The sequence below is a fragment of the Ranitomeya variabilis genome, chromosome 3 (genome assembly GCF_051348905.1).
Source record: "Ranitomeya variabilis isolate aRanVar5 chromosome 3, aRanVar5.hap1, whole genome shotgun sequence".
NCBI classification, from domain to species: domain Eukaryota; kingdom Metazoa; phylum Chordata; class Amphibia; order Anura; family Dendrobatidae; genus Ranitomeya; species Ranitomeya variabilis.
In genome coordinates, this window is record NC_135234.1 from 375143755 (window position 1) to 375169486 (window position 25732).

Consider the following 25732-nt stretch of genomic DNA (forward strand, 5'->3'; position numbering starts at 1 on the left):
GTGTTCAAGCTGTGCACAACGCGTTTTGAATCTGCATAACCACACCCTCCATCCCCATTGTGACAGCACGTGAAGGTTCCGTGCGACAAAGCAAGCTCCATTTCCAGCTCCCTATTCCAAAAATCTATTTAATATATGGTCCCCAAATAGGGGACGTATCAGATATTAAACTGATAAGAACAGACACTACACTTGATCTTGAGCCATTTGGCCGAGAAGCGATGATCAGAAATGGTTTGCCACTTGGGCTGCACCAAGGCCTACAACCGAAACCCACTGTGGAGACATAGCAAAAGATTGCCGCAGGGAAGACATTTTCCAGAAACTCTGGAAGCTCTGTAGATGACAGTTCTGCGGTGTGCGTGTGTTCAAGCTGTGCACAACGCGTTTTGAATCTGCATAACCACACCCTCCATCCCCATTGTGACAGCACGTGAAGGTTCCGTGCGACAAAGCAAGCTCCATTTCCAGCTCCCTATTCCAAAAATCTATTTAATATATGGTCCCCAAATAGGGGACGTATCAGATAAAAACAGACACTACGCTTGATCTTGAGACATTTGCCCGAGAAGCGATGATCAGAAATGGTTTGCCACTTGGGCCGCACCAAGGCCTACAACCGAAACCCACTGTGGAGACATAGCAAAAGATTGCCGCAGGGAAGACATTTTCCAGAAACTCTGGAAGCTCTGTAGATGACAGTTCTGCTGTGTGCGTGTGTTCAAGCTGTGCACAACGCGTTTTGAATCTGCATAACCACACCTTCCATCCCCATTGTGACAGCACGTGAAGGTTCCTTGCGACAAAGCAAGCTCCATTTCCAGCTCCCTGTTCCAAAAATCCATTTAATATATGGTCCCCAAATAGGGGACGTATCAGATATTAAACTGATAAGAACAGACACTACGCTTGATCTTGAGCCATTTGGCCGAGAAGCGATGATCAGAAATGGTTTGCCACATGGGCCGTACCAAGGCCTACAACTGAAACCCACTGTGGAGACATAGCAAAAGATTGCCGCAAGGAAGACATTTTCCAGAAACTCTGGAAGCTCTGTAGATGACAGTTCTGCGGTGTGCGTGTGTTCAAGCTGTGCACAATGCGATTTGAATCTGCATAACCACACCCTCCATCCCCATTGTGACAGCACGTGAAGGTTCCATGCGACAAAGCAATCTCCGTTTCCAGCTCCCTATTCCAAAAATCCTATTAATATATGGTCCCCAAATAGGGGACGTATCAGATAAGAACAGACTCTACGCTTGATCTTGAGCCATTTGGCCGAGAAGCGATGATCAGAAATGGTTTGCCACTTGGGCCGCACCAAGGCCTACAACCGAAACCCACTGTGGAGACATAGCAAAAGATTGCCGCAGGGAAGACATTTTCCAGAAACTCTGGAAGCTCTGTCGATGACAGTTCTGCGGTGTGCGTGTGTTCAAGCTGTGCACAACGCGTTTTGAATCTGCATAACCACACCCTCCATCCCCATTGTGACAGCACGTGAAGGTTCCGTGCGACAAAGCAAGCTCCATTTCCAGCTCCCTATTCCAAAAATCCATTTAATATATGGTCCCCAAATAGGGGACGTATCAGATAAGAACAGACACTACGCTTGATCTTGAGCCATTTGGCCGAGAAGCGATGATCAGAAATGGTGTGCCACTTGGGCCGCACCAAGGCCTACAACCGAAACCCACTGTGGAGACATAGCAAAAGATTGCCGCAGGGAAGACATTTTCCAGAAACTCTGGAAGCTCTGTAGATGACAGTTCTGCGGTGTGCGTGTGTTCAAGCTGTGCACAACGCGTTTTGAATCTGCATAACCACACCCTCCATCCCCATTGTGACAGCACGTGAAGGTTCCGTGCGACAAAGCAAGCTCCATTTCCAGTTCCCTATTCCAAAAATCTATTTAATATATGGTCCCCAAATAGGGGACGTATCAGATAAGAACAGACACTACGCTTGATCTTGAGCCATTTGGCCGAGAAGCGATGATCAGAAATGGTTTGCCACTTGGGCCGCACCAAGGCCTACAACCGAAACCCACTGTGGAGACATAGCAAAAGATTGCCGCAGGGAAGAAATTTTCCAGAAACTCTGGAAGCTCTGTAGATGACAGTTCTGCGGTGTGCGTGTGTTCAAGCTGTGCACAACGCGTTTTGAATCTGCATAACCACACCCTCCATCCCCATTGTGACAGCACGTGAAGGTTCCATGCGACAAAGCAAGCTCCATTTCCAGCTCCCTATTCCAAAAATCTATTTAATATATGGTCACCAAATAGGGGACGTATCAGATAAGAACAGACACTACGCTTGATCTTGAGCCATTTGGCCGAGAAGCGATGATCAGAAATGGTTTGCCACTTGGGCCGCACCAAGGCCTACAACCGAAACCCACTGTGGAGACATAGCAAAAGATTGCCGCAGGGAAGACATTTTCCAGAAACTCTGGAAGCTCTGTAGATGACAGTTCTGTGGTGTGCGTGTGTTCAAGCTGTGCACAACGCGTTTTGAATCTGCATAACCACACCCTCCATCCCCATTGTGACAGCACGTGAAGGTTCCGTGCGACAAAGCAAGCTCCATTTCCAGCTCCCTATTCCAAAAATCCATTTAATATATGGTCCCCAAATAGGGGACGTATCAGATAAGAACAGACTCTACGCTTGATCTTAAGCCATTTGGCCGAGAAGCAATGATCAGAAATGGTTTGCCACTTGGGCCGCACCAAGGCCTACAACCGAAACCCACTGTGGAGACATAGCAAAAGATTGCTGCAGGGAAGACATTTTCCAGAAACTCTGGAAGCTCTGTAGATGACAGTTCTGCGGTGTGCGTGTGTTCAAGCTGTGCACAACGCGTTTTGAATCTGCATAACCACACCCTCCATCCCCATTGTGACAGCACGTGAAGGTTCCGTGCGACAAAGCAAGCTCCATTTCCAGTTCCCTATTCCAAAAATCTATTTAATATATGGTCCCCAAATAGGGGACGTATCAGATAAGAACAGACACTACGCTTGATCTTGAGCCATTTGGCCGAGAAGCGATGATCAGAAATGGTTTGCCACTTGGGCCGCACCAAGGCCTACAACCGAAACCCACTGTGGAGGCATAGCAAAAGATTGCCGCAGGGAAGAAATTTTCCAGAAACTCTGGAAGCTCTGTAGATGACAGTTCTGCGGTGTGCGTGTGTTCAAGCTGTGCACAACGCGTTTTGAATCTGCATAACCACAACCTCCATCCCCATTGTGACAGCACGTGAAGGTTCCATGCGACAAAGCAAGCTCCATTTCCAGCTCCCTATTCCAAAAATCTATTTAATATATGGTCACCAAATAGGGGACGTATCAGATAAGAACAGACACTACGCTTGATCTTGAGCCATTTGGCCGAGAAGCGATGATCAGAAATGGTTTGCCACTTGGGCCGCACCAAGGCCTACAACCGAAACCCACTGTGGAGACATAGCAAAAGATTGCCGCAGGGAAGACATTTTCCAGAAACTCTGGAAGCTCTGTAGATGACAGTTCTGTGGTGTGCGTGTGTTCAAGCTGTGCACAACGCGTTTTGAATCTGCATAACCACACCCTCCATCCCCATTGTGACAGCACGTGAAGGTTCCGTGCGACAAAGCAAGCTCCATTTCCAGCTCCCTATTCCAAAAATCCATTTAATATATGGTCCCCAAATAGGGGACGTATCAGATAAGAACAGACTCTACGCTTGATCTTGAGCCATTTGGCCGAGAAGCAATGATCAGAAATGGTTTGCCACTTGGGCCGCACCAAGGCCTACAACCGAAACCCACTGTGGAGACATAGCAAAAGATTGCCGCAGGGAAGACATTTTCCAGAAACTCTGGAAGCTCTGTAGGTGACAGTTCTGCGGTGTGCGTGTGTTCAAGCTGTGCACAACGCGTTTCGAATCTGCATAACCACACGCTCCATCCCCATTGTGACAGCACATGAAGGTTCCGTGTGACAAAGCAAGCTCCATTTCCAGCTCCCTATTCCAAAAATCCATTTAATATATGGTCCCCAAATAGGGGACGTATCAGATGAGAACAGACACTACGCTTGATCTTGAGCCATTTGGCCGAGAAGCGATGATCAGAAATGGTTTGCCACTTGGGCCGCACCAAGGCCTACAACCGAAACCCACTGTGGAGACATAGCAAAAGATTGCCGCAGGGAAGACATTTTCCAGAAACTCTGGAAGCTCTGTAGATGACAGTTCTGCGGTGTGCGTGTGTTCAAGCTGTGCACAACGTGTTTTGAATCTGCATAACCACACCCTCCATCCCCATTGTGACAGCACGTGAAGGTTCCGTGCGACAAAGCAAGCTCCATTTCCAGCTCCCTATTCCAAAAATCTATTTAATATATGGTCCCCAAATAGGGGACGTATCAGATAAGAACAGACACTACGCTTGATCTTGAGCCATTTGGCCAAGAAGCGATGATCAGAAATGGTTTGCCACTTGGGCCGCACCAAGGCCTACAACCGAAACCCACTGTGGAGACATAGCAAAAGATTGCCACAGGGAAGACATTTTCCAGAAACTCTGGAAGCTCTGTCGATGACAGTTCTGTGGTGTGCGTGTGTTCAAGCTGTGCACAACGCGTTTTGAATCTGCATAACCACACCCTCCATCCCTATTGTGACAGCACGTGAAGGTTCCGTGCGACAAAGCAAGCTCCATTTCCAGCTCCCTATTCCAAAAATCTATTTAATATATGGTCCCCAAATAGGGGACGTATCAGATAAGAACAGACACTACACTTGATCTTGAGCCATTTGGCCGAGAAGCGATGATCAGAAATGGTTTGCCACTTGGTCCGCACCAAGGCCTACAACTGAAACCCACTGTGGAGACATAGCAAAAGATTGCCGCAGGGAAGACATTTTCCAAAAACTCTGGAAGCTCTGTAGATGACAGTTCTGCGGTGTGCGTGTGTTCAAGCTGTGCACAACGCGTTTTGAATCTGCATAACCACACCCTCCATCCCCATTGTGACAGCACGTGAAGGTTCCGTGTGACAAAGCAAGCTCCATTTCCAGCTCCCTATTCCAAAAATCCATTTAATATATGGTCCCCAAATAGGGGACGTATCAGATAAGAACAGACACTACGCTTGATCTTGAGCCATTTGGCCGAGAAGCGATGATCAGAAATGGTTTGCCACTTGGGCCGCACCAAGGCCTAAAACCGAAACCCACTGTGGAGACATAGCAAAAGATTACCGCAGGGAAGACATTTTCCAGAAACTCTGGAAGCTTTTCGATGACAGTTCTGCGGTGTGCGTGTGTTCAAGCTGTGCACAACGCGTTTTGAATCTGCATAACCACACCCTCCATCCCCATTGTGACAGCACGTGAAGGTTCCGTGCGACAAAGCAAGCTCCATTTCCAGCTCCCTATTCCAAAAATCTATTTAATATATGGTCCCCAAATAGGGGACGTATCAGATAAGAACAGACACTACGCTTGATCATGAGCCATTTGGCCGAGAAGCGATGATCAGAAATGGTTTGCCACTTGGGCCGCACCAAGGCCTACAACCGAAACCCACTGTGGAGACATAGCAAAAGATTGCCGCAGGGAAGACATTTTCCAGAAACTCTGGAAGCTCTGTCGATGACAGTTCTGCAGTGTGCGTGTGTTCAAGCTGTGCACAACGCGTTTTGAATCTGCATAACCACACCCTCCATCCCCATTGTGACAGCACGTGAAGGTTCCGTGCGACAAAGCAAGCTCCATTTCCAGCTCCCTATTCCAAAAATCTATTTAATATATGGTCCCCAAATAGGGGACGTATCAGATAAGAACAGACACTACGCTTGATCTTGAGCCATTTGGCCAAGAAGCGATGATCAGAAATGGTTTGCCACTTGGGCCGCACCAAGGCCTACAACCGAAACCCACTGTGGAGACATAGCAAAAGATTGCCGCAGGGAAGACATTTTCCAGAAACTCTGGAAGCTCTGTCGATGACAGTTCTGCGGTGTGCGTGTGTTCAAGCTGTGCACAACGCGTTTTGAATCTGCATAACCACACCCTCCATCCCCATTGTGACAGCATGTGAAGGTTCCGTCCGACGAAGCAAGCTCCATTTCCAGCTCCGTATTCCAAAAATCCATTTAATATATGGTCCCCAAATAGGGGACGTATCAGATAAGAACAGACACTACGCTTGATCTTGAGCCATTTGGCCGAGAAGCGATGATCAGAAATGGTTTGCCACTTAGGCCTCACCAAGGCCTACAACCGTAACCCACTGTGGAGACATAGCAAAAGATTGCCGCAGGGAAGACATTTTCCAGAAACCCTGGAAGCTCTGTAGATGACAGTTCTGCGGTGTGCGTGTGTTCAAGCTGTGCACAACGCGTTTTGAATCTGCATAACCACACCCTCCATCCCCATTGTGACAGCACGTGAAGGTTCTGTGCGACAAAGCAAGCTCCATTTCCAGCTCCCTATTCCAAAAATCCATTTAATATATGGTCCCCAAATAGGGGACGTATCAGATAAGAACAGACACTACGCTTGATCTTGAGCCATTTGGCCGAGAAACGATGATCAGAAATGGTTTGCCACTTGGGCCGCACCAAGGCCTACAACCGAAACCCACTGTGGAGACATAGCAAAAGATTGCCGCAGGGAAGACATTTTCCAGAAACTCTGGAAGCTTTGTCGATGACAGTTCTGCGGTGTGCGTGTGTTCAAGCTGTGCACAACGCGTTTTGAATCTGCATAATCACACCCTCCATCCCCATTGTGACAGCACGTGAAGGTTCCGTGTGACAAAGCAAGCTCCATTTCCAGCTCCCTATTCCAAAAATCCATTTAATATATGGTCCCCAAATAGGGGACGTATCAGATAAGAACAGACACTACGCTTGATCTTGAGACATTTGGCCGAGAAGCGATGATCAGAAATGGTTTGCCACTTGGGCCGCCCCAAGGCCTACAACCGAAACCCACTGTGGAGACATAGCAAAAGATTTCCGCAGGGAAGACATTTTCCAGAAACTCTGGAAGCTCTGTCGATGACAGTTCTGCGGTGTGCGTGTGTTCAAGCTGTGCACAACGCGTTTTGAATCTGCATAACCACACCCTCCATCCCCATTGTGACAGCACGTGAAGGTTCCGTGCGACAAAGCAAGCTCCATTTCCAGCTCCCTATTCCAAAAATCCATTTAATATATGGTCCCAAAATAGGGGACGTATCAGATAAGAACAGACACTACGCTTGATCTTGAGCCATTTGGCCGAGAAGCGATGATCAGAAATGGTGTGCCACTTGGGCCGCACCAAGGCCTACAACCGAAACCCACTGTGGAGACATAGCAAAAGATTGCCGCAGGGAAGACATTTTCCAGAAACTCTGGAAGCTCTGTAGATGACAGTTCTGCGGTGTGCGTGTGTTCAAGCTGTGCACAACGCGTTTTGAATCTGCATAACCACACCCTCCATCCCCATTGTGACAGCACATGAAGGTTCCATGCGACAAAGCAAGCTCCATTTCCAGCTCCCTATTCCAAAAATCTATTTAATATATGGTCCCCAAATAGGGGTCGTATCAGATAAGAACAGACACTACGCTTGATCTTGAGCCATTTGGCCGAGAAGCGATGATCAGAAATGGTTTGCCACTTGGGCCGCACCAAGGCCTACAACCGAAACCCACTGTGGAGACATAGCAAAAGATTGCCGCAGGGAAGACATTTTCCAGAAACTCTGGAAGCTTTGTCGATGACAGTTCTGCGGTGTGCGTGTGTTCAAGCTGTGCACAACGCGTTTTGAATCTGCATAATCACACCCTCCATCCCCATTGTGACAGCACGTGAAGGTTCCGTGTGACAAAGCAAGCTCCATTTCCAGCTCCCTATTCCAAAAATCCATTTAATATATGGTCCCCAAATAGGGGACGTATCAGATAAGAACAGACACTACGCTTGATCTTGAGCCATTTGGCCGAGAAGCGATGATCAGAAATGGTTTGCCACTTGGGCCGCCCCAAGGCCTACAACCGAAACCCACTGTGGAGACATAGCAAAAGATTGCCGCAGGGAAGACATTTTCCAGAAACTCTGGAAGCTCTGTCGATGACAGTTCTGCGGTGTGCGTGTGTTCAAGCTGTGCACAACGCGTTTTGAATCTGCATAACCACACCCTCCATCCCCATTGTGACAGCACGTGAAGGTTCCGTGCGACAAAGCAAGCTCCATTTCCAGCTCCCTATTCCAAAAATCTATTTAATATATGGTCCCCAAATAGGGGACGTATCAGATAAGAACAGACACTACGCTTGATCTTGAGCCATTTGGCCGAGAAGCGATGATCAGAAATGGTGTGCCACTTGGGCCGCACCAAGGCCTACAACCGAAACCCACTGTGGAGACATAGCAAAAGATTGCCGCAGGGAAGACATTTTCCAGAAACTCTGGAAGCTCTGTAGATGACAGTTCTGCGGTGTGCGTGTGTTCAAGCTGTGCACAACGCGTTTTGAATCTGCATAACCACACCCTCCATCCCCATTGTGACAGCACATGAAGGTTCCATGCGACAAAGCAAGCTCCATTTCCAGCTCCCTATTCCAAAAATCTATTTAATATATGGTCCCCAAATAGGGGTCGTATCAGATAAGAACAGACACTACGCTTGATCTTGAGCCATTTGGCCGAGAAGCGATGATCAGAAATGGTTTGCCACTTGGGCCGCACCAAGGCCTACAACCGAAACCCACTGTGGAGACATAGCAAAAGATTGCCGCAGGGAAGACATTTTCCAGAAACTCTGGAAGCTCTGTAGATGACAGTTCTGCGGTGTGCGTGTGTTCAAGCTGTGCACAACGCGTTTTGAATCTGCATAACACCACCCTCCATCCCCATTGTGACAGCACGTGAAGGTTCCGTGCGACAAAGCAAGCTCCGTTTCCAGCTCCCTATTCCAAAAATCCATTTAATATATGGTCCCCAAATAGGGGACGTATCAGATAAGAACAGACTCTACGCTTGATCTTGAGCCATTTGGCCGAGAAGCGATGATCAGAAATGGTTTGCCACTTGGGCCGCACCAAGGCCTACAACCGAAACCCACTGTGGAGACATAGCAAAAGATTGCCGCAGGGAAGACATTTTCCAGAAACTTTGGAAGCTCTGTAGATGACAGTTCTGCGGTGTGCGTGTGTTCAAGCTGTGCACAACGCGTTTTGAATCTGCATAACCACACCCTCCATCCCCATTGTGACAGCACGTGAAGGTTCTGTGCGACAAAGCAAGCTCCATTTCCAGCTCCCTATTCCAAAAATCTATTTAATATATGGTCCCCAAATAGGGGACGTATCAGATAAGAACAGACACTACGCTTGATCTTGAGCCATTTGGCCGAGAAACGATGATCAGAAATGGTTTGCCACTTGGGTCGCACCAAGGCCTACAACCGAAACCCACTGTGGAGACATAGCAAAAGATTGCCGCAGGGAAGACATTTTCCAGAAACTCTGGAAGCTTTGTCGATGACAGTTCTGCGGTGTGCGTGTGTTCAAGCTGTGCACAACGCGTTTTGAATCTGCATAATCACACCCTCCATCCCCATTGTGACAGCACGTGAAGGTTCCGTGTGACAAAGCAAGCTCCATTTCCAGCTCCCTATTCCAAAAATCCATTTAATATATGGTCCCCAAATAGGGGACGTATCAGATAAGAACAGACACTACGCTTGATCTTGAGACATTTGGCCGAGAAGCGATGATCAGAAATGGTTTGCCACTTGGGCCGCCCCAAGGCCTACAACCGAAACCCACTGTGGAGACATAGCAAAAGATTTCCGCAGGGAAGACATTTTCCAGAAACTCTGGAAGCTCTGTCGATGACAGTTCTGCGGTGTGCGTGTGTTCAAGCTGTGCACAACGCGTTTTGAATCTGCATAACCACACCCTCCATCCCCATTGTGACAGCACGTGAAGGTTCCGTGCGACAAAGCAAGCTCCATTTCCAGCTCCCTATTCCAAAAATCCATTTAATATATGGTCCCAAAATAGGGGACGTATCAGATAAGAACAGACACTACGCTTGATCTTGAGCCATTTGGCCGAGAAGCGATGATCAGAAATGGTGTGCCACTTGGGCCGCACCAAGGCCTACAACCGAAACCCACTGTGGAGACATAGCAAAAGATTGCCGCAGGGAAGACATTTTCCAGAAACTCTGGAAGCTCTGTAGATGACAGTTCTGCGGCGTGCGTGTGTTCAAGCTGTGCACAACGCGTTTTGAATCTGCATAACCACACCCTCCATCCCCATTGTGACAGCACATGAAGGTTCCATGCGACAAAGCAAGCTCCATTTCCAGCTCCCTATTCCAAAAATCTATTTAATATATGGTCCCCAAATAGGGGTCGTATCAGATAAGAACAGACACTACGCTTGATCTTGAGCCATTTGGCCGAGAAGCGATGATCAGAAATGGTTTGCCACTTGGGCCGCACCAAGGCCTACAACCGAAACCCACTGTGGAGACATAGCAAAAGATTGCCGCAGGGAAGACATTTTCCAGAAACTCTGGAATCTTTGTCGATGACAGTTCTGCGGTGTGCGTGTGTTCAAGCTGTGCACAACGCGTTTTGAATCTGCATAATCACACCCTCCATCCCCATTGTGACAGCACGTGAAGGTTCCGTGTGACAAAGCAAGCTCCATTTCCAGCTCCCTATTCCAAAAATCCATTTAATATATGGTCCCCAAATAGGGGACGTATCAGATAAGAACAGACACTACGCTTGATCTTGAGCCATTTGGCCGAGAAGCGATGATCAGAAATGGTTTGCCACTTGGGCCGCCCCAAGGCCTACAACCGAAACCCACTGTGGAGACATAGCAAAAGATTGCCGCAGGGAAGACATTTTCCAGAAACTCTGGAAGCTCTGTCGATGACAGTTCTGCGGTGTGCGTGTGTTCAAGCTGTGCACAACGCGTTTTGAATCTGCATAACCACACCCTCCATCCCCATTGTGACAGCACGTGAAGGTTCCGTGCGACAAAGCAAGCTCCATTTCCAGCTCCCTATTCCAAAAATCCATTTAATATATGGTCCCCAAATAGGGGACATATCAGATAAGAACAGACACTACGCTTGATCTTGAGCCATTTGGCCGAGAAGCGATGATCAGAAATGGTGTGCCACTTGGGCCGCACCAAGGCCTACAACCGAAACCCACTGTGGAGACATAGCAAAAGATTGCCGCAGGGAAGACATTTTCCAGAAACTCTGGAAGCTCTGTAGATGACAGTTCTGCGGTGTGCGTGTGTTCAAGCTGTGCACAACGCGTTTTGAATCTGCATAACCACACCCTCCATCCCCATTGTGACAGCACATGAAGGTTCCATGCGACAAAGCAAGCTCCATTTCCAGCTCCCTATTCCAAAAATCTATTTAATATATGGTCCCCAAATAGGGGTCGTATCAGATAAGAACAGACACTACGCTTGATCTTGAGCCATTTGGCCGAGAAGCGATGATCAGAAATGGTTTGCCACTTGGGCCGCACCAAGGCCTACAACCGAAACCCACTGTGGAGACATAGCAAAAGATTGCCGCAGGGAAGACATTTTCCAGAAACTCTGGAAGCTCTGTAGATGACAGTTCTGCGGTGTGCGTGTGTTCAAGCTGTGCACAACGCGTTTTGAATCTGCATAACACCACCCTCCATCCCCATTGTGACAGCACGTGAAGGTTCCGTGCGACAAAGCAAGCTCCGTTTCCAGCTCCCTATTCCAAAAATCCATTTAATATATGGTCCCCAAATAGGGGACGTATCAGATAAGAACAGACTCTACGCTTGATCTTGAGCCATTTGGCCAAGAAGCGATGATCAGAAATGGTTTGCCACTTGGGCCGCACCAAGGCCTACAACCGAAACCCACTGTGGAGACATAGCAAAAGATTGCCGCAGGGAAGACATTTTCCAGAAACTTTGGAAGCTCTGTAGATGACAGTTCTGCGGTGTGCGTGTGTTCAAGCTGTATACAACGTGTTTCGAATCTGCATAACCACACCCTCCATCCCCATTGTGACAGCACGTGAAGGTTCCGTGTGACAAAGCAAGCTCCATTTCCAGCTCCCTATTCCAAAAATCCATTTAATATATGGTCCCCAAATAGGGGACGTATCAGATAAGAACAGACTCTACGCTTGATCTTGAGCCATTTGGCCGAGAAGCGATGATCAGAAATGGTTTGCCACTTGGGCCGCACCAAGGCCTACAACCGAAACCCACTGTGGAGACATAGCAAAAGATCGCCGCAGGGAAGACATTTTCCAGAAACTCTGGAAGTTCTGTAGATGACAGTTCTGCGGTGTGCGTGTGTTCAAGCTGTGCACAACGCGTTTTGAATCTGCATAACCACACCCTCCATCCCCATTGTGACAGCACGTGAAGGTTCCGTGCGACAAAGCAAGCTCCATTTCCAGCTCCCTATTCCAAAAATCTATTTAATATATGGTCCCCAAATAGGGGACGTATCAGATAAGAACAGACACTACGCTTGATCTTGAGCCACTTGGCCAAGAAGCGATGATCAGAAATGGTTTGCCACTTGGGCCGCAACAAGGCCTACAACCGAAACCCACTGTAGAGACATAGCAAAAGATTGCCGCAGGGAAGACATTTTCCAGAAACTCTGGAAGCTCTGTCGATGACAGTTCTGCGGTGTGCGTGTGTTCAAGCTGTGCACAACGCGTTTTGAATCTGCATAACCACACCCTCCATCCCCATTGTGACAGCATGTGAAGGTTCCGTGCGACAAAGCAAGCTCCATTTCCAGCTCCGTATTCCAAAAATCCATTTAATATATGGTCCCCAAATAGGGGACGTATCAGATAAGAACAGACACTACGCTTGATCTTGAGCCATTTGGCCGAGAAGCGATGATCAGAAATGGTTTGCCACTTAGGCCTCACCAAGGCCTACAACCGTAACCCACTGTGGAGACATAGCAAAAGATTGCCGCAGGGAAGACATTTTCCAGAAACTCTGGAAGCTCTGTAGATGACAGTTCTGCGGTGTGCGTGTGTTCAAGCTGTGCACAACGCGTTTTGAATCTGCATAATCACACCCTCCATCCCCATTGTGACAGCACGTGAAGGTTCCGTGTGACAAAGCAAGCTCCATTTCCAGCTCCCTATTCCAAAAATCCATTTAATATATGGTCCCCAAATAGGGGACGTATCAGATAAGAACAGACACTACGCTTGATCTTGAGCCATTTGGCCGAGAAGCGATGATCAGAAATGGTGTGCCACTTGGGCCGCACCAAGGCCTACAACCGAAACCCACTGTGGAGACATAGCAAAAGATTGCCGCAGGGAAGACATTTTCCAGAAACTCTGGAAGCTCTGTCGATGACAGTTCTGCGGTGTGCGTGTGTTCAAGCTGTGCACAACGCGTTTTGAATCTGCATAACCACACCCTCCATCCCCATTGTGACAGCACGTGAAGGTTCCGTGCGACAAAGCAAGCTCCATTTCCAGCTCCCTATTCCAAAAATCCATTTAATATATGGTCCCCAAATAGGGGACGTATCAGATAAGAACAGACACTACGCTTGATCTTGAGCCATTTGGCCGAGAAGCGATGATCAGAAATGGTGTGCCACTTGGGCCGCACCAAGGCCTACAACCGAAACCCACTGTGGAGACATAGCAAAAGATTGCCGCAGGGAAGACATTTTCCAGAAACTCTGGAAGCTCTGTAGATGACAGTTCTGCGGTGTGCGTGTGTTCAAGCTGTGCACAACGCGTTTTGAATCTGCATAACCACACCCTCCATCCCCATTGTGACAGCACGTGAAGGTTCCGTGCGACAAAGCAAGCTCCATTTCCAGCTCCCTATTCCAAAAATCTATTTAATATATGGTCCCCAAATAGGGGACGTATCAGATAAGAACAGACACTACGCTTGATCTTGAGCCACTTGGCCAAGAAGCGATGATCAGAAATGGTTTGCCACTTGGGCCGCAACAAGGCCTACAACCGAAACCCACTGTAGAGACATAGCAAAAGATTGCCGCAGGGAAGACATTTTCCAGAAACTCTGGAAGCTCTGTCGATGACAGTTCTGCGGTGTGCGTGTGTTCAAGCTGTGCACAACGCGTTTTGAATCTGCATAACCACACCCTCCATCCCCATTGTGACAGCATGTGAAGGTTCCGTGCGACAAAGCAAGCTCCATTTCCAGCTCCGTATTCCAAAAATCCATTTAATATATGGTCCCCAAATAGGGGACGTATCAGATAAGAACAGACACTACGCTTGATCTTGAGCCATTTGGCCGAGAAGCGATGATCAGAAATGGTTTGCCACTTAGGCCTCACCAAGGCCTACAACCGTAACCCACTGTGGAGACATAGCAAAAGATTGCCGCAGGGAAGACATTTTCCAGAAACTCTGGAAGCTCTGTAGATGACAGTTCTGCGGTGTGCGTGTGTTCAAGCTGTGCACAACGCGTTTTGAATCTGCATAATCACACCCTCCATCCCCATTGTGACAGCACGTGAAGGTTCCGTGTGACAAAGCAAGCTCCATTTCCAGCTCCCTATTCCAAAAATCCATTTAATAAATGGTCCCCAAATAGGGGACGTATCAGATAAGAACAGACACTACGCTTGATCTTGAGCCATTTGGCCGAGAAGCGATGATCAGAAATGGTTTGCCACTTGGACCGCCCCAAGGCCTACAACCGAAACCCACTGTGGAGACATAGCAAAAGATTGCCGCAGGGAAGACATTTTCCAGAAACTCTGGAAGCTCTGTCGATGACAGTTCTGCGGTGTGCGTGTGTTCAAGCTGTGCACAACGCGTTTTGAATCTGCATAACCACACCCTCCATCCCCATTGTGACAGCACGTGAAGGTTCCGTGCGACAAAGCAAGCTCCATTTCCAGCTCCCTATTCCAAAAATCCATTTAATATATGGTCCCCAAATAGGGGACGTATCAGATAAGAACAGACACTACGCTTGATCTTGAGCCATTTGGCCGAGAAGCGATGATCAGAAATGGTGTGCCACTTGGGCCGCACCAAGGCCTACAACCGAAACCCACTGTGGAGACATAGCAAAAGATTGCCGCAGGGAAGACATTTTCCAGAAACTCTGGAAGCTCTGTCGATGACAGTTCTGCGGTGTGCGTGTGTTCAAGCTGTGCACAACGCGTTTTGAATCTGCATAACCACACCCTCCATCCCCATTGTGACAGCACGTGAAGGTTCCGTGCGACAAAGCAAGCTCCATTTCCAGCTCCCTATTCCAAAAATCCATTTAATATATGGTCCCCAAATAGGGGACGTATCAGATAAGAACAGACACTACGCTTGATCTTGAGCCATTTGGCCGAGAAGCGATGATCAGAAATGGTGTGCCACTTGGGCCGCACCAAGGCCTACAACCGAAACCCACTGTGGAGACATAGCAAAAGATTGCCGCAGGGAAGACATTTTCCAGAAACTCTGGAAGCTCTGTAGATGACAGTTCTGCGGTGTGCGTGTGTTCAAGCTGTGCACAACGCGTTTTGAATCTGCATAACCACACCCTCCATCCCCATTGTGACAGCACGTGAAGGTTCCGTGCGACAAAGCAAGCTCCATTTCCAGTTCCCTATTCCAAAAATCTATTTAATATATGGTCCCCAAATAGGGGACGTATCAGATAAGAACAGACACTACGCTTGATCTTGAGCCATTTGGCCGAGAAGCGATGATCAGAAATGGTTTGCCACTTGGGCCGCACCAAGGCCTACAACCGAAACCCACTGTGGAGACATAGCAAAAGATTGCCGCAGGGAAGAAATTTTCCAGAAACTCTGGAAGCTCTGTAGATGACAGTTCTGCGGTGTGCGTGTGTTCAAGCTGTGCACAATGCGTTTTGAATCTGCATAACCACACCCTCCATCCCCATTGTGACAGCATGTGAAGGTTCCATGCGACAAAGCAAGCTCCATTTCCAGCTCCCTATTCCAAAAATCTATTTAATATATGGTCACCAAATAGGGGACGTATCAGATAAGAACAGACACTACGCTTGATCTTGAGCCATTTGGCCGAGAAGCGATGATCAGAAATGGTTTGCCACTTGGGCCGCACCAAGGCCTACAACCGAAACCCACTGTGGAGACATAGCAAAAGATTGCCGCAGGGAAGACATTTTCCAGAAACTCTGGAAGCTCTGTAGATGACAGTTCTGTGGTGTGCGTGTGTTCAAGCTGTGCACAACGCGTTTTGAATCTGCATAACCACACCCTCCATCCCCATTGTGACAGCACGTGAAGGTTCCGTGCGACAAAGCAAGCTCCATTTCCAGCTCCCTATTCCAAAAATCCATTTAATATATGGTCCCCAAATAGGGGACGTATCAGATAAGAACAGACTCTACGCTTGATCTTGAGCCATTTGGCCGGGAAGCAATGATTAGAAATGGTTTGCCACTTGGGCCGCACCAAGGCCTACAACCGAAACCCACTGTGGAGACATAGCAAAAGATTGCCGCAGGGAAGACATTTTCCAGAAACTCTGGAAGCTCTGTAGGTGACAGTTCTGCGGTGTGCGTGTGTTCAAGCTGTGCACAACGCGTTTCGAATCTGCATAACCACACGCTCCATCCCCATTGTGACAGCACATGAAGGTTCCGTGTGACAAAGCAAGCTCCATTTCCAGCTCCCTATTCCAAAAATCCATTTAATATATGGTCCCCAAATAGGGGACGTATCAGATAAGAACAGACACTACGCTTGATCTTGAGCCATTTGGCCGAGAAGCGATGATCAGAAATGGTTTGCCACTTGGGCCGCACCAAGGCCTACAACCGAAACCCACTGTGGAGACATAGCAAAAGATTGCCGCAGGGAAGACATTTTCCAGAAACTCTGGAAGCTCTGTAGATGACAGTTCTGCGGTGTGCGTGTGTTCAAGCTGTGCACAACGCGTTTTGAATCTGCATAACCACACCCTCCATCCCCATTGTGACAGCACGTGAAGGTTCCGTGCGACAAAGCAAGCTCCATTTCCAGCTCCCTATTCCAAAAATCTATTTAATAAATGGTCCCCAAATAGGGGACGTATCAGATAAGAACAGACACTACGCTTGATCTTGAGCCATTTGGCCGAGAAGCGATGATCAGAAATGGTTTGCCACTTGGACCGCCCCAAGGCCTACAACCGAAACCCACTGTGGAGACATAGCAAAAGATTGCCGCAGGGAAGACATTTTCCAGAAACTCTGGAAGCTCTGTCGATGACAGTTCTGCGGTGTGCGTGTGTTCAAGCTGTGCACAACGCGTTTTGAATCTGCATAACCACACCCTCCATCCCCATTGTGACAGCACGTGAAGGTTCCGTGCGACAAAGCAAGCTCCATTTCCAGCTCCCTATTCCAAAAATCCATTTAATATATGGTCCCCAAATAGGGGACGTATCAGATAAGAACAGACACTACGCTTGATCTTGAGCCATTTGGCCGAGAAGCGATGATCAGAAATGGTGTGCCACTTGGGCCGCACCAAGGCCTACAACCGAAACCCACTGTGGAGACATAGCAAAAGATTGCCGCAGGGAAGACATTTTCCAGAAACTCTGGAAGCTCTGTCGATGACAGTTCTGCGGTGTGCGTGTGTTCAAGCTGTGCACAACGCGTTTTGAATCTGCATAACCACACCCTCCATCCCCATTGTGACAGCACGTGAAGGTTCCGTGCGACAAAGCAAGCTCCATTTCCAGCTCCCTATTCCAAAAATCCATTTAATATATGGTCCCCAAATAGGGGACGTATCAGATAAGAACAGACACTACGCTTGATCTTGAGCCATTTGGCCGAGAAGCGATGATCAGAAATGGTGTGCCACTTGGGCCGCACCAAGGCCTACAACCGAAACCCACTGTGGAGACATAGCAAAAGATTGCCGCAGGGAAGACATTTTCCAGAAACTCTGGAAGCTCTGTCGATGACAGTTCTGCGGTGTGCGTGTGTTCAAGCTGTGCACAACGCGTTTTGAATCTGCATAACCACACCCTCCATCCCCATTGTGACAGCACGTGAAGGTTCCGTGCGACAAAGCAAGCTCCATTTCCAGCTCCCTATTCCAAAAATCCATTTAATATATGGTCCCCAAATAGGGGACGTATCAGATAAGAACAGACACTACGCTTGATCTTGAGCCATTTGGCCGAGAAGCGATGATCAGAAATGGTGTGCCACTTGGGCCGCACCAAGGCCTACAACCGAAACCCACTGTGGAGACATAGCAAAAGATTGCCGCAGGGAAGACATTTTCCAGAAACTCTGGAAGCTCTGTAGATGACAGTTCTGCGGTGTGCGTGTGTTCAAGCTGTGCACAACGCGTTTTGAATCTGCATAACCACACCCTCCATCCCCATTGTGACAGCACGTGAAGGTTCCGTGCGACAAAGCAAGCTCCATTTCCAGCTCCCTATTCCAAAAATCTATTTAATATATGGTCCCCAAATAGGGGACGTATCAGATAAGAACAGACACTACGCTTGATCTTGAGCCACTTGGCCAAGAAGCGATGATCAGAAATGGTTTGCCACTTGGGCCGCAACAAGGCCTACAACCGAAACCCACTGTAGAGACATAGCAAAAGATTGCCGCAGGGAAGACATTTTCCAGAAACTCTGGAAGCTCTGTCGATGACAGTTCTGCGGTGTGCGTGTGTTCAAGCTGTGCACAACGCGTTTTGAATCTGCATAACCACACCCTCCATCCCCATTGTGACAGCATGTGAATGTTCCGTGCGACAAAGCAAGCTCCATTTCCAGCTCCGTATTCCAAAAATCCATTTAATATATGGTCCCCAAATAGGGGACGTATCAGATAAGAACAGACACTACGCTTGATCTTGAGCCATTTGGCCGAGAAGCGATGATCAGAAATGGTTTGCCACTTAGGCCTCACCAAGGCCTACAACCGTAACCCACTGTGGAGACATAGCAAAAGATTGCCGCAGGGAAGACATTTTCCAGAAACTCTGGAAGCTCTGTCGATGACAGTTCTGCGGTGTGCGTGTGTTCAAGCTGTGCACAACGCGTTTTGAATCTGCATAACCACACCCTCCATCCCCATTGTGACAGCACGTGAAGGTTCCGTGCGACAAAGCAAGCTCCATTTCCAGCTCCCTATTCCAAAAATCCATTTAATATATGGTCCCAAAATAGGGGACGTATCAGATAAGAACAGACACTACGCTTGATCTTGAGCCATTTGGCCGAGAAGCGATGATCAGAAATGGTGTGCCACTTGGGCCGCACCAAGGCCTACAACCGAAACCCACTGTGGAGACATAGCAAAAGATTGCCGCAGGGAAGACATTTTCCAGAAACTCTGGAAGCTCTGTAGATGACAGTTCTGCGGTGTGCGTGTGTTCAAGCTGTGCACAACGCGTTTTGAATCTGCATAACCACACCCTCCATCCCCATTGTGACAGCACATGAAGGTTCCATGCGACAAAGCAAGCTCCATTTCCAGCTCCCTATTCCAAAAATCTATTTAATATATGGTCCCCAAATAGGGGTCGTATCAGATAAGAACAGACACTACGCTTGATCTTGAGCCATTTGGCCGAGAAGCGATGATCAGAAATGGTTTGCCACTTGGGCCGCACCAAGGCCTACAACCGAAACCCACTGTGGAGACATAGCAAAAGATTGCCGCAGGGAAGACATTTTCCAGAAACTCTGGAAGCTTTGTCGATGACAGTTCTGCGGTGTGCGTGTGTTCAAGCTGTGCACAACGCGTTTTGAATCTGCATAATCACACCCTCCATCCCCATTGTGACAGCACGTGAAGGTTCCGTGTGACAAAGCAAGCTCCATTTCCAGCTCCCTATTCCAAAAATCCATTTAATATATGGTCCCCAAATAGGGGACGTATCAGATAAGAACAGACACTACGCTTGATCTTGAGCCATTTGGCCGAGAAGCGATGATCAGAAATGGTTTGCCACTTGGGCCGCCCCAAGGCCTACAACCGAAACCCACTGTGGAGACATAGCAAAAGATTGCCGCAGGGAAGACATTTTCCAGAAACTCTGGAAGCTCTGTCGATGACAGTTCTGCGGTGTGCGTGTGTTCAAGCTGTGCACAACGCGTTTTGAATCTGCATAACCACACCCTCCATCCCCATTGTGACAGCACGTGAAGGTTCCGTGCGACAAAGCAAGCTCCATTTCCAGCTCCCTATTCCAAAAATCCATTTAATATATGGTCCCCAAATAGGGGACATATCAGATAAGAACAGACACTACGCTTGATCTTGAGCCATTTGGCCGAGAAGCGATGATCAGAAATGGTGTGCCACTTGGGCCGCACCAAGGCCTACAACCGAAACCCACTGTGGAGACATAGCAAAAGATTGCCGCAGGGAAGACATTTTCCAGAAACTCTGGAAGCTCTGTAGATGACAGTTCTGCGGTGTGCGTGTGTTCAAGCTGTGCACAACGCGTTTTGAATCTGCATAACCACACCCTCCATCCCCATTGTGACAGCACATGAAGGTTCCATGCGACAAAGCAAGCTCCATTTCCAGCTCCCTATTCCAAAAATCTATTTAATATATGGTCCCCAAATAGGGGTCGTATCAGATAAGAACAGACACTACGCTTGATCTTGAGCCATTTGGCCGAGAAGCGATGATCAGAAATGGTTTGCCACTTGGGCCGCACCAAGGCCTACAACCGAAACCCACTGTGGAGACATAGCAAAAGATTGCCGCAGGGAAGACATTTTCCAGAAACTCTGGAAGCTCTGTAGATGACAGTTCTGCGGTGTGCGTGTGTTCAAGCTGTGCACAACGCGTTTTGAATCTGCATAACACCACCCTCCATCCCCATTGTGACAGCACGTGAAGGTTCCGTGCGACAAAGCAAGCTCCGTTTCCAGCTCCCTATTCCAAAAATCCATTTAATATATGGTCCCCAAATAGGGGACGTATCAGATAAGAACAGACTCTACGCTTGATCTTGAGCCATTTGGCCAAGAAGCGATGATCAGAAATGGTTTGCCACTTGGGCCGCACCAAGGCCTACAACCGAAACCCACTGTGGAGACATAGCAAAAGATTGCCGCAGGGAAGACATTTTCCAGAAACTTTGGAAGCTCTGTAGATGACAGTTCTGCGGTGTGCGTGTGTTCAAGCTGTATACAACGTGTTTCGAATCTGCATAACCACACCCTCCATCCCCATTGTGACAGCACGTGAAGGTTCCGTGTGACAAAGCAAGCTCCGTTTCCAGCTCCCTATTCCAAAAATCCATTTAATATATGGTCCCCAAATAGGGGACGTATCAGATAAGAACAGACTCTACGCTTGATCTTGAGCCATTTGGCCAAGAAGCGATGATCAGAAATGGTTTGCCACTTGGGCCGCACCAAGGCCTACAACCGAAACCCACTGTGGAGACATAGCAAAAGATTGCCGCAGGGAAGACATTTTCCAGAAACTCTGGAAGCTCTGTCGATGACAGTTCTGCGGTGTGCGTGTGTTCAAGCTGTGCACAACGCGTTTTGAATCTGCATAACCACACCCTCCATCCCCATTGTGACAGCACGTGAAGGTTCCGTGCGACAAAGCAAGCTCCATTTCCAGCTCCCTATTCCAAAAATCCATTTAATATATGGTCCCCAAATAGGGGACGTATCAGATAAGAACAGACACTACGCTTGATCTTGAGCCATTTGGCCGAGAAGCGATGATCAGAAATGGTGTGCCACTTGGGCCGCACCAAGGCCTACAACCGAAACCCACTGTGGAGACATAGCAAAAGATTGCCGCAGGGAAGACATTTTCCAGAAACTCTGGAAGCTCTGTAGATGACAGTTCTGCGGTGTGCGTGTGTTCAAGCTGTGCACAACGCGTTTTGAATCTGCATAACCACACCCTCCATCCCCATTGTGACAGCACGTGAAGGTTCCGTGCGACAAAGCAAGCTCCATTTCCAGCTCCCTATTCCAAAAATCTATTTAATATATGGTCCCCAAATAGGGGACGTATCAGATAAGAACAGACACTACGCTTGATCTTGAGCCACTTGGCCAAGAAGCGATGATCAGAAATGGTTTGCCACTTGGGCCGCAACAAGGCCTACAACCGAAACCCACTGTAGAGACATAGCAAAAGATTGCCGCAGGGAAGACATTTTCCAGAAACTCTGGAAGCTCTGTCGATGACAGTTCTGCGGTGTGCGTGTGTTCAAGCTGTGCACAACGCGTTTTGAATCTGCATAACCACACCCTCCATCCCCATTGTGACAGCATGTGAATGTTCCGTGCGACAAAGCAAGCTCCATTTCCAGCTCCGTATTCCAAAAATCCATTTAATATATGGTCCCCAAATAGGGGACGTATCAGATAAGAACAGACACTACGCTTGATCTTGAGCCATTTGGCCGAGAAGCGATGATCAGAAATGGTTTGCCACTTAGGCCTCACCAAGGCCTACAACCGTAACCCACTGTGGAGACATAGCAAAAGATTGCCGCAGGGAAGACATTTTCCAGAAACTCTGGAAGCTCTGTCGATGACAGTTCTGCGGTGTGCGTGTGTTCAAGCTGTGCACAACGCGTTTTGAATCTGCATAACCACACCCTCCATCCCCATTGTGACAGCACGTGAAGGTTCCGTGCGACAAAGCAAGCTCCATTTCCAGCTCCCTATTCCAAAAATCCATTTAATATATGGTCCCAAAATAGGGGACGTATCAGATAAGAACAGACACTACGCTTGATCTTGAGCCATTTGGCCGAGAAGCGATGATCAGAAATGGTGTGCCACTTGGGCCGCACCAAGGCCTACAACCGAAACCCACTGTGGAGACATAGCAAAAGATTGCCGCAGGGAAGACATTTTCCAGAAACTCTGGAAGCTCTGTAGATGACAGTTCTGCGGTGTGCGTGTGTTCAAGCTGTGCACAACGCGTTTTGAATCTGCATAACCACACCCTCCATCCCCATTGTGACAGCACATGAAGGTTCCATGCGACAAAGCAAGCTCCATTTCCAGCTCCCTATTCCAAAAATCTATTTAATATATGGTCCCCAAATAGGGGTCGTATCAGATAAGAACAGACACTACGCTTGATCTTGAGCCATTTGGCCGAGAAGCGATGATCAGAAATGGTTTGCCACTTGGGCCGCACCAAGGCCTACAACCGAAACCCACTGTGGAGACATAGCAAAAGATTGCCGCAGGGAAGACATTTTCCAGAAACTCTGGAAGCTTTGTCGATGACAGTTCTGCGGTGTGCGTGTGTTCAAGCTGTGCACAACGCGTTTTGAATCTGCATAATCACACCCTCCATCCCCATTGTGACAGCACGTGAAGGTTCCGTGTGACAAAGCAAGCTCCATTTCCAGCTCCCTATTCCAAAAATCCATTTAATATATGGTCCCCAAATAGGGGACGTATCAGATAAGAACAGACACTACGCTTGATCTTGAGCCATTTGGCCGAGAAGCGATGATCAGAAATGGTTTGCCACTTGGGCCGCCCCAAGGCCTACAACCGAAACCCACTGTGGAGACATAGCAAAAGATTGCCGCAGGGAAGACATTTTCCAGAAACTCTGGAAGCTCTGTCGATGACAGTTCTGCGGTGTGCGTGTGTTCAAGCTGTGCACAACGCGTTTTGAATCTGCATAACCACACCCTCCATCCCCATTGTGACAGCACGTGAAGGTTCCGTGCGACAAAGCAAGCTCCATTTCCAGCTCCCTATTCCAAAAATCCATTTAATATATGGTCCCCAAATAGGGGACATATCAGATAAGAACAGACACTACGCTTGATCTTGAGCCATTTGGCCGAGAAGCGATGATCAGAAATGGTGTGCCACTTGGGCCGCACCAAGGCCTACAACCGAAACCCACTGTGGAGACATAGCAAAAGATTGCCGCAGGGAAGACATTTTCCAGAAACTCTGGAAGCTCTGTAGATGACAGTTCTGCGGTGTGCGTGTGTTCAAGCTGTGCACAACGCGTTTTGAATCTGCATAACCACACCCTCCATCCCCATTGTGACAGCACATGAAGGTTCCATGCGACAAAGCAAGCTCCATTTCCAGCTCCCTATTCCAAAAATCTATTTAATATATGGTCCCCAAATAGGGGTCGTATCAGATAAGAACAGACACTACGCTTGATCTTGAGCCATTTGGCCGAGAAGCGATGATCAGAAATGGTTTGCCACTTGGGCCGCACCAAGGCCTACAACCGAAACCCACTGTGGAGACATAGCAAAAGATTGCCGCAGGGAAGACATTTTCCAGAAACTCTGGAAGCTCTGTAGATGACAGTTCTGCGGTGTGCGTGTGTTCAAGCTGTGCACAACGCGTTTTGAATCTGCATAACACCACCCTCCATCCCCATTGTGACAGCACGTGAAGGTTCCGTGCGACAAAGCAAGCTCCGTTTCCAGCTCCCTATTCCAAAAATCCATTTAATATATGGTCCCCAAATAGGGGACGTATCAGATAAGAACAGACTCTACGCTTGATCTTGAGCCATTTGGCCAAGAAGCGATGATCAGAAATGGTTTGCCACTTGGGCCGCACCAAGGCCTACAACCGAAACCCACTGTGGAGACATAGCAAAAGATTGCCGCAGGGAAGACATTTTCCAGAAACTTTGGAAGCTCTGTAGATGACAGTTCTGCGGTGTGCGTGTGTTCAAGCTGTATACAACGTGTTTCGAATCTGCATAACCACACCCTCCATCCCCATTGTGACAGCACGTGAAGGTTCCGTGTGACAAAGCAAGCTCCATTTCCAGCTCCCTATTCCAAAAATCCATTTAATATATGGTCCCCAAATAGGGGACGTATCAGATAAGAACAGACTCTACGCTTGATCTTGAGCCATTTGGCCGAGAAGCGATGATCAGAAATGGTTTGCCACTTGGGCCGCACCAAGGCCTACAACCGAAACCCACTGTGGAGACATAGCAAAAGATCGCCGCAGGGAAGACATTTTCCAGAAACTCTGGAAGTTCTGTAGATGACAGTTCTGCGGTGTGCGTGTGTTCAAGCTGTGCACAACGCGTTTTGAATCTGCATAACCACACCCTCCATCCCCATTGTGACAGCACGTGAAGGTTCCGTGCGACAAAGCAAGCTCCATTTCCAGCTCCCTATTCCAAAAATCTATTTAATATATGGTCCCCAAATAGGGGACGTATCAGATAAGAACAGACACTACGCTTGATCTTGAGCCACTTGGCCAAGAAGCGATGATCAGAAATGGTTTGCCACTTGGGCCGCAACAAGGCCTACAACCGAAACCCACTGTAGAGACATAGCAAAAGATTGCCGCAGGGAAGACATTTTCCAGAAACTCTGGAAGCTCTGTCGATGACAGTTCTGCGGTGTGCGTGTGTTCAAGCTGTGCACAACGCGTTTTGAATCTGCATAACCACACCCTCCATCCCCATTGTGACAGCATGTGAAGGTTCCGTGCGACAAAGCAAGCTCCATTTCCAGCTCCGTATTCCAAAAATCCATTTAATATATGGTCCCCAAATAGGGGACGTATCAGATAAGAACAGACACTACGCTTGATCTTGAGCCATTTGGCCGAGAAGCGATGATCAGAAATGGTTTGCCACTTAGGCCTCACCAAGGCCTACAACCGTAACCCACTGTGGAGACATAGCAAAAGATTGCCGCAG

At 48.3% G+C, this 25732-nt stretch overlaps 3 non-coding genes and 70 pseudogenes across 3 annotated transcripts; all 73 read right to left on the minus strand.

The window, feature by feature from the left end:
- Positions 1-36: 36 nt before the first annotated feature.
- Positions 37-223, minus strand: LOC143818708 (U2 spliceosomal RNA). The gene has a single exon (XR_013224675.1). It is a non-coding gene; the product is annotated as a U2 spliceosomal RNA (small nuclear RNA).
- Positions 224-400: 177 nt separating this feature from the next.
- LOC143763032 (U2 spliceosomal RNA) lies at positions 401-576 on the minus strand (annotated as a pseudogene).
- A 165-nt stretch (positions 577-741) lies between these two features.
- On the minus strand, positions 742-940 carry LOC143759325 (U2 spliceosomal RNA). The gene has a single exon (XR_013212207.1). It is a non-coding gene; the product is annotated as a U2 spliceosomal RNA (small nuclear RNA).
- Positions 941-1152: 212 nt separating this feature from the next.
- LOC143763140 (U2 spliceosomal RNA) lies at positions 1153-1293 on the minus strand (annotated as a pseudogene).
- A 177-nt stretch (positions 1294-1470) lies between these two features.
- LOC143759863 (U2 spliceosomal RNA) lies at positions 1471-1646 on the minus strand (annotated as a pseudogene).
- A 174-nt stretch (positions 1647-1820) lies between these two features.
- Positions 1821-1999, minus strand: LOC143761459 (U2 spliceosomal RNA; annotated as a pseudogene).
- Positions 2000-2176: 177 nt separating this feature from the next.
- LOC143762861 (U2 spliceosomal RNA) lies at positions 2177-2352 on the minus strand (annotated as a pseudogene).
- Positions 2353-2529: 177 nt separating this feature from the next.
- Positions 2530-2705, minus strand: LOC143761531 (U2 spliceosomal RNA; annotated as a pseudogene).
- Positions 2706-2879: 174 nt separating this feature from the next.
- Positions 2880-3058, minus strand: LOC143761460 (U2 spliceosomal RNA; annotated as a pseudogene).
- A 165-nt stretch (positions 3059-3223) lies between these two features.
- On the minus strand, positions 3224-3411 carry LOC143762477 (U2 spliceosomal RNA). The gene has a single exon (XR_013212275.1). It is a non-coding gene; the product is annotated as a U2 spliceosomal RNA (small nuclear RNA).
- Positions 3412-3588: 177 nt separating this feature from the next.
- On the minus strand, positions 3589-3764 carry LOC143761766 (U2 spliceosomal RNA; annotated as a pseudogene).
- A 174-nt stretch (positions 3765-3938) lies between these two features.
- LOC143762445 (U2 spliceosomal RNA) lies at positions 3939-4117 on the minus strand (annotated as a pseudogene).
- Positions 4118-4294: 177 nt separating this feature from the next.
- On the minus strand, positions 4295-4470 carry LOC143760087 (U2 spliceosomal RNA; annotated as a pseudogene).
- Positions 4471-4645: 175 nt separating this feature from the next.
- LOC143760024 (U2 spliceosomal RNA) lies at positions 4646-4823 on the minus strand (annotated as a pseudogene).
- A 177-nt stretch (positions 4824-5000) lies between these two features.
- Positions 5001-5176, minus strand: LOC143760779 (U2 spliceosomal RNA; annotated as a pseudogene).
- A 176-nt stretch (positions 5177-5352) lies between these two features.
- On the minus strand, positions 5353-5528 carry LOC143761386 (U2 spliceosomal RNA; annotated as a pseudogene).
- Positions 5529-5705: 177 nt separating this feature from the next.
- On the minus strand, positions 5706-5881 carry LOC143760088 (U2 spliceosomal RNA; annotated as a pseudogene).
- Positions 5882-6056: 175 nt separating this feature from the next.
- LOC143759433 (U2 spliceosomal RNA) lies at positions 6057-6234 on the minus strand (annotated as a pseudogene).
- A 177-nt stretch (positions 6235-6411) lies between these two features.
- On the minus strand, positions 6412-6587 carry LOC143760628 (U2 spliceosomal RNA; annotated as a pseudogene).
- A 174-nt stretch (positions 6588-6761) lies between these two features.
- LOC143762970 (U2 spliceosomal RNA) lies at positions 6762-6940 on the minus strand (annotated as a pseudogene).
- Positions 6941-7117: 177 nt separating this feature from the next.
- Positions 7118-7293, minus strand: LOC143762511 (U2 spliceosomal RNA; annotated as a pseudogene).
- A 177-nt stretch (positions 7294-7470) lies between these two features.
- Positions 7471-7646, minus strand: LOC143762555 (U2 spliceosomal RNA; annotated as a pseudogene).
- Positions 7647-7820: 174 nt separating this feature from the next.
- LOC143760239 (U2 spliceosomal RNA) lies at positions 7821-7999 on the minus strand (annotated as a pseudogene).
- A 177-nt stretch (positions 8000-8176) lies between these two features.
- Positions 8177-8352, minus strand: LOC143759575 (U2 spliceosomal RNA; annotated as a pseudogene).
- A 177-nt stretch (positions 8353-8529) lies between these two features.
- Positions 8530-8705, minus strand: LOC143762556 (U2 spliceosomal RNA; annotated as a pseudogene).
- A 177-nt stretch (positions 8706-8882) lies between these two features.
- Positions 8883-9058, minus strand: LOC143761688 (U2 spliceosomal RNA; annotated as a pseudogene).
- Positions 9059-9235: 177 nt separating this feature from the next.
- On the minus strand, positions 9236-9411 carry LOC143760545 (U2 spliceosomal RNA; annotated as a pseudogene).
- A 174-nt stretch (positions 9412-9585) lies between these two features.
- Positions 9586-9764, minus strand: LOC143762973 (U2 spliceosomal RNA; annotated as a pseudogene).
- A 177-nt stretch (positions 9765-9941) lies between these two features.
- Positions 9942-10117, minus strand: LOC143762512 (U2 spliceosomal RNA; annotated as a pseudogene).
- A 177-nt stretch (positions 10118-10294) lies between these two features.
- LOC143762557 (U2 spliceosomal RNA) lies at positions 10295-10470 on the minus strand (annotated as a pseudogene).
- Positions 10471-10644: 174 nt separating this feature from the next.
- Positions 10645-10823, minus strand: LOC143760240 (U2 spliceosomal RNA; annotated as a pseudogene).
- A 177-nt stretch (positions 10824-11000) lies between these two features.
- On the minus strand, positions 11001-11176 carry LOC143759419 (U2 spliceosomal RNA; annotated as a pseudogene).
- Positions 11177-11353: 177 nt separating this feature from the next.
- LOC143762558 (U2 spliceosomal RNA) lies at positions 11354-11529 on the minus strand (annotated as a pseudogene).
- A 177-nt stretch (positions 11530-11706) lies between these two features.
- LOC143761746 (U2 spliceosomal RNA) lies at positions 11707-11882 on the minus strand (annotated as a pseudogene).
- Positions 11883-12059: 177 nt separating this feature from the next.
- LOC143762397 (U2 spliceosomal RNA) lies at positions 12060-12235 on the minus strand (annotated as a pseudogene).
- A 177-nt stretch (positions 12236-12412) lies between these two features.
- LOC143760737 (U2 spliceosomal RNA) lies at positions 12413-12588 on the minus strand (annotated as a pseudogene).
- Positions 12589-12763: 175 nt separating this feature from the next.
- LOC143759274 (U2 spliceosomal RNA) lies at positions 12764-12941 on the minus strand (annotated as a pseudogene).
- Positions 12942-13115: 174 nt separating this feature from the next.
- Positions 13116-13294, minus strand: LOC143760241 (U2 spliceosomal RNA; annotated as a pseudogene).
- Positions 13295-13471: 177 nt separating this feature from the next.
- LOC143759864 (U2 spliceosomal RNA) lies at positions 13472-13647 on the minus strand (annotated as a pseudogene).
- A 177-nt stretch (positions 13648-13824) lies between these two features.
- Positions 13825-14000, minus strand: LOC143760738 (U2 spliceosomal RNA; annotated as a pseudogene).
- A 175-nt stretch (positions 14001-14175) lies between these two features.
- On the minus strand, positions 14176-14353 carry LOC143759275 (U2 spliceosomal RNA; annotated as a pseudogene).
- A 174-nt stretch (positions 14354-14527) lies between these two features.
- LOC143760601 (U2 spliceosomal RNA) lies at positions 14528-14706 on the minus strand (annotated as a pseudogene).
- A 177-nt stretch (positions 14707-14883) lies between these two features.
- Positions 14884-15059, minus strand: LOC143759866 (U2 spliceosomal RNA; annotated as a pseudogene).
- A 177-nt stretch (positions 15060-15236) lies between these two features.
- LOC143759867 (U2 spliceosomal RNA) lies at positions 15237-15412 on the minus strand (annotated as a pseudogene).
- Positions 15413-15586: 174 nt separating this feature from the next.
- Positions 15587-15765, minus strand: LOC143761461 (U2 spliceosomal RNA; annotated as a pseudogene).
- Positions 15766-15940: 175 nt separating this feature from the next.
- LOC143762586 (U2 spliceosomal RNA) lies at positions 15941-16118 on the minus strand (annotated as a pseudogene).
- A 177-nt stretch (positions 16119-16295) lies between these two features.
- LOC143762959 (U2 spliceosomal RNA) lies at positions 16296-16471 on the minus strand (annotated as a pseudogene).
- Positions 16472-16645: 174 nt separating this feature from the next.
- On the minus strand, positions 16646-16824 carry LOC143759395 (U2 spliceosomal RNA; annotated as a pseudogene).
- A 177-nt stretch (positions 16825-17001) lies between these two features.
- LOC143760160 (U2 spliceosomal RNA) lies at positions 17002-17177 on the minus strand (annotated as a pseudogene).
- Positions 17178-17354: 177 nt separating this feature from the next.
- LOC143759868 (U2 spliceosomal RNA) lies at positions 17355-17530 on the minus strand (annotated as a pseudogene).
- Positions 17531-17707: 177 nt separating this feature from the next.
- Positions 17708-17883, minus strand: LOC143759869 (U2 spliceosomal RNA; annotated as a pseudogene).
- A 177-nt stretch (positions 17884-18060) lies between these two features.
- On the minus strand, positions 18061-18236 carry LOC143759870 (U2 spliceosomal RNA; annotated as a pseudogene).
- Positions 18237-18413: 177 nt separating this feature from the next.
- Positions 18414-18589, minus strand: LOC143760739 (U2 spliceosomal RNA; annotated as a pseudogene).
- A 175-nt stretch (positions 18590-18764) lies between these two features.
- LOC143760072 (U2 spliceosomal RNA) lies at positions 18765-18942 on the minus strand (annotated as a pseudogene).
- A 177-nt stretch (positions 18943-19119) lies between these two features.
- Positions 19120-19295, minus strand: LOC143762513 (U2 spliceosomal RNA; annotated as a pseudogene).
- A 177-nt stretch (positions 19296-19472) lies between these two features.
- LOC143762559 (U2 spliceosomal RNA) lies at positions 19473-19648 on the minus strand (annotated as a pseudogene).
- A 174-nt stretch (positions 19649-19822) lies between these two features.
- LOC143760242 (U2 spliceosomal RNA) lies at positions 19823-20001 on the minus strand (annotated as a pseudogene).
- Positions 20002-20178: 177 nt separating this feature from the next.
- LOC143759420 (U2 spliceosomal RNA) lies at positions 20179-20354 on the minus strand (annotated as a pseudogene).
- A 177-nt stretch (positions 20355-20531) lies between these two features.
- On the minus strand, positions 20532-20707 carry LOC143762561 (U2 spliceosomal RNA; annotated as a pseudogene).
- A 177-nt stretch (positions 20708-20884) lies between these two features.
- On the minus strand, positions 20885-21060 carry LOC143761747 (U2 spliceosomal RNA; annotated as a pseudogene).
- Positions 21061-21237: 177 nt separating this feature from the next.
- LOC143762544 (U2 spliceosomal RNA) lies at positions 21238-21413 on the minus strand (annotated as a pseudogene).
- A 177-nt stretch (positions 21414-21590) lies between these two features.
- On the minus strand, positions 21591-21766 carry LOC143759872 (U2 spliceosomal RNA; annotated as a pseudogene).
- Positions 21767-21943: 177 nt separating this feature from the next.
- Positions 21944-22119, minus strand: LOC143760740 (U2 spliceosomal RNA; annotated as a pseudogene).
- Positions 22120-22294: 175 nt separating this feature from the next.
- LOC143760084 (U2 spliceosomal RNA) lies at positions 22295-22472 on the minus strand (annotated as a pseudogene).
- A 177-nt stretch (positions 22473-22649) lies between these two features.
- On the minus strand, positions 22650-22825 carry LOC143762514 (U2 spliceosomal RNA; annotated as a pseudogene).
- Positions 22826-23002: 177 nt separating this feature from the next.
- Positions 23003-23178, minus strand: LOC143762562 (U2 spliceosomal RNA; annotated as a pseudogene).
- Positions 23179-23352: 174 nt separating this feature from the next.
- LOC143760243 (U2 spliceosomal RNA) lies at positions 23353-23531 on the minus strand (annotated as a pseudogene).
- A 177-nt stretch (positions 23532-23708) lies between these two features.
- On the minus strand, positions 23709-23884 carry LOC143759421 (U2 spliceosomal RNA; annotated as a pseudogene).
- A 177-nt stretch (positions 23885-24061) lies between these two features.
- On the minus strand, positions 24062-24237 carry LOC143762563 (U2 spliceosomal RNA; annotated as a pseudogene).
- A 177-nt stretch (positions 24238-24414) lies between these two features.
- Positions 24415-24590, minus strand: LOC143761748 (U2 spliceosomal RNA; annotated as a pseudogene).
- Positions 24591-24767: 177 nt separating this feature from the next.
- LOC143762398 (U2 spliceosomal RNA) lies at positions 24768-24943 on the minus strand (annotated as a pseudogene).
- Positions 24944-25120: 177 nt separating this feature from the next.
- On the minus strand, positions 25121-25296 carry LOC143760741 (U2 spliceosomal RNA; annotated as a pseudogene).
- Positions 25297-25471: 175 nt separating this feature from the next.
- On the minus strand, positions 25472-25649 carry LOC143759276 (U2 spliceosomal RNA; annotated as a pseudogene).
- Between the last annotated feature and the right edge of the window lie 83 nt (positions 25650-25732).